Source organism: Carettochelys insculpta, chromosome 22 (assembly GCF_033958435.1).
Source record: "Carettochelys insculpta isolate YL-2023 chromosome 22, ASM3395843v1, whole genome shotgun sequence".
NCBI classification, from domain to species: domain Eukaryota; kingdom Metazoa; phylum Chordata; order Testudines; family Carettochelyidae; genus Carettochelys; species Carettochelys insculpta.
In genome coordinates this window covers 2109528-2119205 of record NC_134158.1, presented here as the reverse complement: position 1 = coordinate 2119205, position 9678 = coordinate 2109528, and the positions used below count along the sequence as shown (strand labels likewise).

Sequence of the window (9678 nt, the reverse complement as noted above, 5' to 3'; positions counted from 1 at the left end):
AGGGACCTGCTGCAGCTGGGGAACCCCCCGGCCCAGGGAAGCCCCCGCCAGCCCCAGACCCACTGAGGGCAGGGGAGGGATGCCGATCTCCCGGCCCAGCCCCACGTGGCGCCTCCCCCTGCCTCAGCCTGGGGGCTGTGTTGGGGGGAGAGCTGGGGTGGGGTCCTCTCTGCTGTAGCCCGGAGCCAGCCGGCACCCGAAGCCCTTCAGACCTGGCTCCACCCCAGAGCCCGCACGCCCAGGCAGCACCCTCACCCCCAACCCTCTGCACCAGCCCTGAGCCCCCCTCCCACACGCCGAACCCCTTGACCTCACCCCCCCCCGCGCTTTGTCAGACTACTGATATGGAGGGGACGTGTCACATTTCCCATGAAGGGTGCACGGAACAAATTCATTCCACAGGTGCCTGGGAAAAGTTAACGGGAAGGCTGAGTCTGAGCCCGGGTTTTACAGAGGAAGCACCAACTCAGCTGGGCCAACATCCCAGCCTTGTTCCCAAGGGGTGACCAACAGCTGGGGGGAGCGGGGGCAGGGAGGGGGACAAGCAGGAGCAGAGCGCATGAGAGAGGGGACTTGCATTTCGCTCAGGGTTAATACCCCCTTGGGACTGCCCTGCAGTGCACTGTAAGAACAACAAGTCCTGGGGCACCTCAGAGACTAACATTCTGGAGCATAAGCTCTCGTGGGCCAAGCCCCGCTTCATCCCAGAGTGCGCCAGCCTTTCTAGGTGGCAATGCGCCCACCGCTCGCCTTTTCCCTCTCACTCTACAGGCTCGTCTTCTATTGGCCCAGCCTGCTACTGCTGACTGAGGACTGTTTCTCACCGCCTCTCTCCTTAGAGTTGCCCACTGCTCACCTTGTAATGATCTGCAGCACGAAGGGTCTGTCCTGATCGCTTCCTGGAACGTCTGGTGACAGTCTCGCATAGGTACAGCATCCATTCTCACTCACACAACAAGGAGCTTTCATTAGCACAGATACAATCAGTACTGAGACTGAACAGCAAGTTAATTTCAAAACCATCACACTGAATTCAATGTCAGATACAGGTGAACATTACACAGAACTGAAAGAGTTTTATACTACAGGGGTGCAGCTTGCTTGCTTTTAGGCCCTTTTAGGCCCCATGGAAAAACTGCCAACTGTCTTCAGTTGCGTCTCCTCTTTGTCTTAAACCTGCACAATCAAAAAGTTTCAATCTGTTCTTAATGGTTAACCAAACCAGGTCTGGCCAGGGGGGCTGGAACAATTTTTATCATGGGAGTGCTGATGAAGGGGAGTTGCAGCCCTCTGCTTTCACCAGCCCTGGAGGCCTGCTGACCTAGAGCAGACCTGCCTCTTACAAACACACGGATTCTTTTCTCTGCAAAAAAAAGAGCAGTCTATGAGCATTTTAAAGGCTAACAAAATAATTTATTAAGCGGTGAGCTTTTCTGGAATAGACCTACATCTTCAGACCATAAGACTCAATATTTAAGGCACAGACAACCAAAAGTAGTCATCAAGGTTGACAAATCGGAATCAAAGTGGGCACATCAGAAGAGCGGTAGGAAGGGGAGAAATCCAGAGTCACATCAAACAAAGTGGCTATGTCTACACTAGCCCAAAACTTCAAAGTGTCCATGCAAATCGCCATTTTGAAGATTACTAATGAGACTCTCTTTAGAATGCGGGGGGCGGGGTGGGGGGCAGCACTTGGAAATTGCAGCGGCTCGCGCTGCGCAGCTGGTCCAGATGTGGAAATCCCCTTATTTTAATTTGCTGATAGGAATAAGGGGATTTCGAAGTTGCCGGGGTTCTTTTGAAAAGGACCCCCATCTAGACCAGCGCTGCAATTCCAAAGTGCCCCAGCCGCGCACTTGCTAATGAGGTGCTAAATATGCATTTAACTGCTTTTACAGATGATAAATAGCAAAACAAAAAGCAGTCAAGTAGCACTTTAAAGACTAGCAAAATGGTTTATTAGGTGAGCTTTCCTGGGACAGACCCACTTCTTCAGACCATAGCCAGACCAGAACAGACTCAAGATTTAAGGCACAGAGAACCAAAACGGTAAGCAAGGAGGACAAATCGGAAAAAGATAATCAAGGGGAGCAAATCAGAGAGCGGAGGGGTGGGGGGGGGGAAGGCCAAGAATTAGATTGAGCCAAGTATGCAGACAAGCCCCTATAGTGACTCAGAAAGTTCCCATCATGATTGAAACCATGTGTTAATGTGCCGAATTTGAATAGAAAAGCCAGTTCAGATGTTTCTCTTTCCAAAGCGGAGCAAGAATTGCTTTTCTGCAACACACATCCCTTGAGGTCATCGACAGAATGCCCCGTTCCATGAAAAGGTTGACTAACTGGTTTGTGGATCTGGAGCGTTTTGATGTCTGTTTTGTGCTCATTGACCCTTTGTCTAAGGGAGTTAGAAGTCCGCCCAATATACGAAGCACCTGGGCACTGTTGGCATATATGATGTTAGTAGAGGAGCATGAGAAAGTGCCCGTGATTCTGTGAGTAACCTGATTAGGTCCAGTGAGGGTATTTCCAGAGAAGAGATGTGGAGAAAGCGAGCAGCGGGCTTTGTTGCAGGGAAAGTTTCCAGGACCGCTATTCCTGGGCTTTATAGACTGTGGCTGTTAGTGAGAAACCTCGTAAGGTTGGGAGATTGTCTGAAACAACAAACAGGCATGTCACCCAGGAGCTTCTGTCATTATTCCAAATGTTAAACACGTATTTCAGCGCTTCCTGAGTAATGCTTAAAGTAGCCATTTATATAGTAATCTGAAAGATCACAGCAAATAAAAACACAACCTAGAAGCAAAACCGTAAATGATTCTTTGAATAAGTTTGCATATTAAGAACCCTGTTTTTGGTTCAGAAAAACGAGATCTTCACACTCAAAATCTATTTTTTCACCAAATGCATTTCCCTCAAAAGGGAAGTGCACCGCTCCTGGAAGCACTGCAATACCAGGTCGATGCATGGAGTGGATGGAGCAAGCCCCTATTCCATGTCCCTCTTCCAAAAATCCATTTAATATAGAGTTCTCAGATAGAAAACATATCAGATATTAAACTGATAAGAACAGATTAAATGAGTTTTATTGAGGGAATGTTTCAAGTACAGCAAGGAGCATAACAAATTAACATATACAAGAATATATCATCTGAGAAACTAGAACAGGTTATGCAGCGTAATATACAGTAAACAGCATCTTAGTACTTACATAAGAAACCTAACTAGTCTCAGATAGACAAAAAAACACAGTTACAAACAAGAGATAATATAAAATATCGGCCTTTTAACCAATCCCTACCCTGACAAGAAAAAAGGGAAAATACTTTAAAGTAACAGACAATATAAGATATTGATACTACACTTGATCTGAGCCCACAAAAGGCCAAGAAGCGATACCATTTTCAAACAATTTTACACAGCCCACCCATCTGGACACTTTTCGATGGCATGACGACTCACCCGAATGCAACACACGTGAGCATTGCAACAAGATCTTTACAGATCGGCAAGTACACCTGCTCTCTTCATCCTGCAGCTCCTTTCTAGCTGGTCAAAGCAAAACCTCTCCCACCAGAGAATTCAGCTTTAAAATGACTTATTCCACCAGACCTGCGAGCTGCCTTTGTGGTGGCTGTTTCGCTCCCTAAGCGATCACCTAATCTGCATGAAGCCTGTGCCCTCGCTGCAGCATGCTGACGCCATCGAGCTGTTAACCCTGGATGGACTGCAGAACCAAAACAAAAAGCAGTCAAGTAGCACTGTAAAGACTAGCAAAAGAATTTGGAAACCTTCTGTTCATGCCACATGCCTGCCAGAAGGGCCGGCTTCAGCTCTTGTGGGGTTTTCCTGTCAAGGATACAACCAACCGGCTCGAGCCCCCACCCAGTGGCCTGGGACAATTTCACCCCCATGCGGGGTGCCTGGAAGGCGGTTCTCCCCCCTCGCAAGCACAGAGTCTGAGATAGAAATGGCTTCTTTAAGGACCATTACCTACCCCAAGGTTACACTGACAGATGCAGTATATCTAAGCAAAGAAGAGACAAACCCCCTTTACCCAGCTACCATCCCCATATGCAGTAGAACCCAGTCTCTTGCTGGGGCTCTTGGCCCTTTACCCCATACACACAGTTACAGGGTGTACCTTCTGCAGTGCAGTCCCGAACCCAAAGCCCGCAGATACATTCATTACCAGGGCAGTACCAGCTGTCCACTTGTCTGCAGCCTCCCCTTGCTGCCACAAGCCACCCACCCTCATCTGATGGGCTTCTGACCAGCCTCCCACTGTCACCCACCACCACTCCTACCAGCCACCCACCATGGTTCCCAACCCCACTGTTTGGGCTCCCCCAAAGGCAGAACCCTCTGATTTTACCTCAGCATGGCCTCAGCTGCCACTTTGGCATTAGAGCTCCTGGTATTTCTCAGAGAGGGTTTTACAAACATCCTCGTCACCACCTTTACCTTTCAACAGCAGGGAAGGACTAGCCAAGCCAGACTTAGAGCCACACAGCCAAGGCACTGAGAAAAGTGACTTAACCACTGCACCGCCACCTTTTTTCTTACAAGTCTTTAAACCAGGGAGCCCTGTGTAATCAATGTCTTATGCAGCTATGGCGACTGCCCTGTCCCCCACAACAACACACAGCTGGAGGGGACGTGTCAGCAGCCGGCGCTGGAGCTGCTGCAGGTGAGAGGGCGCTGGATGTGCCCAGGGCCCTATTAAGGAGGGGACTGAGGTGCCTGAAGCTCCAGGCCCAGAACAATTCAGACAGAATTTTTTGAGAGACATTTTGAAGCATATGCTCCAAAATCTCTGTTAGTCTCTAAGGGGCCACCAAGTCCTGGTGCCTTTGGCCTGGTGCACCTATGACACAGGCCTCACAATCTTCCAAAAGCTTTTCCCTGAGGCAGTGCTTAAGGACAGCATAAACAGCATCGCCTACAATCGAACGCAGACCTTTTTTACACTGACGATGGGGGACTGGCTCAGCCGCTTCCATACCAAGTCTCTTCCTAAATTCCTCATCGCCGTCGTCCTTGGCATTAGCTTCAGTGGTTTGTATCGGTGCTAAGCAAAACCAAGGTGGGCCCATTTCATCTTCGTTCTCTGACACAACGTCGTCCTGGGGCTCTGGGTCCTCAAGGAAGGCCCTGTCGAGCTCTGGAGAGATTCCCAGAAAGAAAATAATGCAAGATCCTGGGGTCGTTTTAGGTTTTCACAAAATCCCATTACACCACCCCCCCCACCTCGCTCATTCGTTTCTTCCCTCTTTGGCTTCTTTTCCGTTCTCCTTGTCCGACTCCTGCAAGCTGCGGCCGCCTTCCTCCGTAGGGGTGGACAGAGAGAGGCCGTCTACCTTGTCGGGCCGCCTCGAGAGCGGTTGGGTTTCAGGGTCGGGTTCCGGTGTATCCGTCAACAAGGGTTGGGCCAAAGGGCTCCCCTCGGAGCTGTCGCGGATGCGGCGCTTTCTCCACGTGCGGCAGAGACCCGTCGGCACATGAACAACGTCCGAACTCCTGGCAGGGGTGGTGAAAGTGTCCCTCTTCCCGCTCAGCGTTTGCACAGTTCTGAACCACGCGCTCTTGGAGCCAGATGGCCTCTTTGTGGGGGTAGCGCTGCGCTCCGGTTGGTGGAGGGTGGCGGGGCGAGTCCTTCGAGGGGTCGCATGACACCCTTTCCTTCCAGGCACGTGTCTCACTTGACCCCGATGTACTCCTGCCCCCCAAGGGCACGTCTGCCGGTGACAGGGGGCGGGCCTAAAAAGGTTGGGGTGGAACTTCTGGTGACAGGAGGGAGGGTCGAAAGGGTTAAGGGGGTGGGACTTCTGGTGAAAGGGGTGGGCGGAGCTAAAAGGGCTGAGGCGTGGCTGAAGGGAAAAGGCGTTGTGGCGAAGGTTTGCTTTTGGTAGGCCACACCCCCGGAAGTGACGCGCCAGGGCACGACTGCCAAGAACAGGTGGGCAGAGCTGGGACGGAACAGCTGGGGAAAGGGGCGTGGCTCAAGGGAAAGAGGGCGTGGCTAAAGTTAGATTGATGGCAGACCCCGGAAACTACTCAGGGCTTTGCAGCAGGGCACCTGGCTCACACCAGACTGGGGGGTGCCGGGGGGGGGGGTGGATGCATTGTGGGCGGGGGTCTGGATCGGGCAAGGCTGGAAGGCGGTGGAGGGGCTCTGGGTCAGATCACGCTGGGGCGGGAAATGTCTGGGTCACACCAGGTGCTGGGAGGGTCTGGTCAGCCCGGGCGGCTGCTTCGGTGGCTTCAGCTCCCTGCCGGCAGTGACCACCTGCGGCCGCCAGGGGGCGCGCTAAAGCCGCCCGCGCCCGCGGGCTCCCCCGAGCCGAGTTTCGAGCCCGGCGCCCTCCGCCGCTGCCGCGCTGGGGCCGCCCCTGCAGCTCCCGCGCGCCTGGGGGAGCGGGACGCGAAGGGGACGTGCCCCGCCCCGCCCGGCTGCTGCTCCGGGAGCAACGGGGCTCCCCGGCCAGCCCCTCCCTGGGCGCTGAGCTCACGGGGCGTTGGCCGCTGTGCGGGGAGCTCGGCGCTGGGCTGTGCCGGGGCCGGGCCTCCTGGCGGGGGCGAGGAGCTGGGGCTGCTCCCGGGGGTGGGGGACACGTGGCGCCGCTTAGCCCCGCTGGGGGTGAACGCTGCTCTCGGAGGTCACCTGGGGCGACGTCCCCTGCAAGCAGGGCGCTGCGGGACCCAACTGGCCCGAGCCTGCCGCTGTCAGGGGAAAGGCGCCCCAGCCTGGCAGGGACCTGCTGCAGCTGGGGAACCCCCCGGCCCAGGGGAGCCCCCGCCAACCCCAGACCCACTGAGGGCAGGGGAGGGATGCCGATCTCCCAGCCCAGCCCCACGTGGCGCCTCCCCCTGCCTCAGCCTGGGGGCTGTGTTGGGGGGAGAGCTGGGGTGGGGTCCTCTCTGCTGTAGCCCGGAGCCAGCCGGCACCCGAAGCCCTTCAGACCTGGCTCCACCCCAGAGCCCGCACGCCCAGGCAGCACCCTCACCCCCAACCCTCTGCACCAGCCCTGAGCCCCCCTCCCACACGCCGAACCCCTTGACCTCACCCCCCCCACGCTTTGTCAGACTACTGATATGGAGGGGACGTGTCACATTTCCCATGAGGGGTGCACGGAACAAATTCATTCCACAAGTGCCTGGGAAAAGTTAACGGGAAGGCTGAGTCTGAGCCCGGGTTTTACAGAGGAAGCACCAACTCAGCTGGGCCAACATCCCAGCCTTGTTCCCAAGGGGTGACCAACAGCTGGGGGGAGCGGGGGCGGGGAGGGGGACAAGCGGGAGCAGAGCGCATGAGAGAGGGGACTTGCATTTCGCTCAGGGTTAATACCCCCTTGGGACTGCCCTGCCGTGCACTGTAAGAACAACAAGTCCTGGGGCACCTCAGAGACTAACATTCTGGAGCATAAGCTCTCGTGGGCCAAGCCCCGCTTCATCCCAGAGTGCGCCAGCCTTTCTAGGTGGCAATGCGCCCACCGCTCACCTTTTCCCTCTCACTCTACAGGCTCGTCTTCTATTGGCCCAGCCTGCTACTGCTGACTGAGGAGTGTTTCTCACCGCCTCTCTCCTTCTTTAGAGTTGCCCACTGCTCACCTTGTAATGATCTGCAGCACGAAGGGTCTGTCCTGATCGCTTCCTGGAACGTCTGGTGACAGTCTCGCATAGGTACAGCATCCATTCTCACTCACACAACAAGGAGCTTTCATTAGCACAGATACAATCAGTACTGAGACTGAACAGCAAGTTAATTTCAAAACCATCACACTGAATTCAATGTCAGATACAGGTGAACATTACACAGAACTGAAAGAGTTTTATACTACAGGGGTGCAGCTTGCTTGCTTTTAGGCCCTTTTAGGCCCCATGGAAAAACTGCCAACTGTCTTCAGTTGCGTCTCCTCTTTGTCTTAAACCTGCACAATCAAAAAGTTTCAATCTGTTCTTAATGGTTAACCAAACCAGGTCTGGCCAGGGGGGCTGGAACAATTTTTATCATGGGAGTGCTGATGAAGGGGACTTGCAGCCCTCTGCTTTCACCAGCCCTGGAGGCCTGCTGACCTAGAGCAGACCTGCCTCTTACAAACACACGGATTCTTTTCTCTGCAAAAAAAAGAGCAGTCTATGAGCATTTTAAAGGCTAACAAAATAATTTATTAAGCGGTGAGCTTTTCTGGAATAGACCTACATCTTCAGACCATAAGACTCAATATTTAAGGCACAGACAACCAAAAGTAGTCATCAAGGTTGACAAATCGGAATCAAAGTGGGCACATCAGAAGAGCGGTAGGAAGGGGAGAAATCCAGAGTCACATCAAACAAAGTGGCTATGTCTACACTAGCCCAAAACTTCAAAGTGTCCATGCAAATCGCCATTTTGAAGATTACGAATGAGACTCTCTTTAGAATGCGGGGGGCGGGGTGGGGGGCAGCACTTGGAAATTGCAGCGGCTCGCGCTGCGCAGCTGGTCCAGACGTGGAAATCCCCTTATTTGAATTTGCTGATAGGAATAAGGGGATTTCGAAGTTGCCGGGGTTCTTTTGAAAAGGACCCCCATCTAGACCGGCGCTGCAATTCCAAAGTGCCCCAGCCACGCACTTGCTAATGAGGTGCTAAATATGCATTTGACTGCTTTTACAGATGATAAATAGCAAAACAAAAAGCAGTCAAGTAGCACTTTAAAGACTAGCAAAATGGTTTATTAGGTGAGCTTTCCTGGGACAGACCCACTTCTTCAGACCAGAGCCAGACCAGAACAGACTCAAGATTTAAGGCACAGAGAACCAAAACGGTAAGCAAGGAGGACAAATCGGAAAAAGATAATCAAGGGGAGCAAATCAGAGAGCGGAGGGGTCGGGGGGGGGAAGACCAAGAATTAGATTGAGCCAAGTACGCAGACAAGCCCCTATAGTGACTCAGAAAGTTCCCATCATGATTGAAACCATGTGTTAATGTGCCGAATTTGAATAGAAAAGCCAGTTCAGATGTTTCTCTTTCCAAAGCGGAGCAAGAATTGCTTTTCTGCAACACACATCCCTTGAGGTCATCGACAGAATGCCCCGTGCCATGAAAATGTTGACTAACTGGTTTGTGGATCTGGAGCGTTTTGATGTCTGTTTTGTGCCCATTGACCCTTTGTCTAAGGGAGTTAGAAGTCCGCCCAATATACGAAGCACCTGGGCACTGTTGGCATATATGATGTTAGTAGAGGAGCATGAGAAAGTGCCCGTGATTCTGTGAGTAACCTGATTAGGTCCAGTGAGGGTATTTCCAGAGAAGAGATGTGGAGAAAGCGAGCAGCGGGCTTTGTTGCAGGGAAAGGTTCCAGGACTGCTATTCCTGGGTTTATAGACTGGGGCTGTTAGTGAGAAACCTCGTAAGGTTGGGAGATTGTCTGAAACAACGAACAGGCATGTCACCCAGGAGCTTCTGTCATTATTCCAAATGTTAAACACGTATTTCACCGCTTCCTGAATAATGCTTAAAGCAGCCATTTATATAGTAACTTCAAAGATCACAGCAAATAAAAACACAACCTGGAAGCAAAAGCGCAAATGATTCTTAGAACAAGCCAGCATGTTAAGAGCTCTGGTTTTGATTCAGAAAAACGAGACCTTCACACTCAAAATCTATTTTTTCACCAAACGCATTTCCCCAAAA

At 52.5% G+C, this 9678-nt stretch overlaps 1 pseudogene; it reads right to left on the bottom strand.

Moving 5' to 3' along the window:
- Positions 1-2923: 2923 nt before the first annotated feature.
- Positions 2924-3099, bottom strand: LOC142025336 (U2 spliceosomal RNA; annotated as a pseudogene).
- Between the last annotated feature and the right edge of the window lie 6579 nt (positions 3100-9678).